This window comes from Anneissia japonica, unplaced genomic scaffold, assembly GCF_011630105.1.
Source record: "Anneissia japonica isolate Jap-2015-1 unplaced genomic scaffold, ASM1163010v1 scaffold493_len2256704_cov171, whole genome shotgun sequence".
NCBI lineage: Eukaryota > Metazoa > Echinodermata > Crinoidea > Comatulida > Comatulidae > Anneissia > Anneissia japonica.
In genome coordinates, this window is record NW_022727062.1 from 1,537,481 (window position 1) to 1,539,361 (window position 1,881).

Below are 1,881 nucleotides of genomic sequence, written 5' to 3' on the forward strand. Positions count from 1 at the left end.
TTAACAACATTTAAATCTATCCTGAACAACTTTGTTTCCTGACTTCATCTGAACTGGATCAAAAAGTACTAAGAGGTTTCAAAAGCTCAAGATTGTCAAAATCGGTAAGTTAATAGATTCTAAAAACTAAATGTTCGGGCGAGACTTTTTTATACCTTGTTTATCGAACCCGCCTACTGCAAATATTGATATTTTTAAAATAAAAATAAAATTTTATTTTTGAGCAATTAGCGCACCAACCACCACAAAAAAAATGGAAATTGCAGTAAAAAATTAGTTTTTTAAAATTTTAATTTGCCCTCCACTGCCTTGAAATCTCCAAAGATATACATATTTATATAAATTTTAAATATTTAACCATCCTACTTTACATTCACCAATAAAATTGTATATTTATTTTCTCCTCCGTCTGGATGTTTTAGGCAGACTCTTTGCTGAATAAAAAAACAAAATTTTATCTTTATTTTTAATCTGCCCTCCTCCGATGATCTTTAGAAGAATAAGTACAGTACGCGAAACAAGGCATAAAGGAAGTCTCGCCTTAGCTACTGATGAAATAATATCCATGTAACATAACAATGTTTAGGATTACTGTGTGGATCTAAGCACTACATTGTTACTTTATTATTCGTAAAACCCAATCTGTTTAGCTTCTATAAATATATATTGAATTATAGGATGATACTCTTATTAATAGTACTCAACACATCCTTAATAAAATCATATTTAAGACAATCAAAGTGTTTAATACTGTAAAACCAACTAAACTTTTATGTGCAAAAAAATTTCACAAATACTGTACCATACAGAATTTATTAATATCGTATGTTAATGAGGATTGTAATTATCATGTAATTATTAGCTGTGTCTGGCCAGCTAAACCCTAGCAAATAGGCAGATTTATGCCTGGGCTTTTCTAGCCTATAACTCATGATACGATATTATCATCATAGATGATCTATAGTATGGTGTTCATCTCATGAATAAATTCAGGTGTTAGGGCACATAGAAAGAATTATTAGAATAATACTCCTTTAAAAAACAATGTGATAAGGGTCACGGGTTTTTTTTATAACCGCATCAATATTTCCAAATAGTTAATGTGCGCAGGAGTGATAATCTAACAATTTTTTCATATGTGCCCTTGTCAATTCGCGAAAGTTTCATGTCACAAAAGTTTCTTGTTTTACATTAGTTGTAATGCTGTAATTTAACCTCTTTGAAATTTTTTGTGCACCAAGCCTCATAGTTTTTACAGCCAGGCCTTGCTGAAGACTGAGTGGTTAATTCTAGGCAAATAATTGCGTTGCATTTATCTGTGATGCAATTGTAGAAGTGCTTCGCAATTAGCGTAAAACATGTCACATTTTGCAATGCGATACTGGGTAAATCGAACGCTGAAGCCCAGTAAAAATACTTTATCGTAATTAAAATTAGAAATTCTTATTCACATTCACTTCACACTTCTAATGCATAATAAATGTAATAATTTGTCATAATTGTGCTGTGATGATTGTGCGTAATCCCAAAGTTGTTAGGAGACATGTCACCTATATCAATAGTTCAGACCTAAAGTCAATTTGCACAAAAACCAAAGTCAATGAAAACACTAATTTTCAAAATTTTATTTGTGTTGCATGTCTTTTTTTATTATGATAAATCTAAGTGAGTACTATCTTAAATGCTATTATTTTTAGACCTGTCTTCTTTTTTTTTTTCCCAGGGCCAGTTTGCAGAATTCTGAAATGCAGGGATGCAACTAGATGTGAAAAAAAGGAGGCGATTGAATACTTTCTTAATAACCTTTGTGAAAAGTATGAGGGAAAAAGGCATTCATACTTCTGTTACTATGATTCATGGTGAAACTATTGACGATTCTTA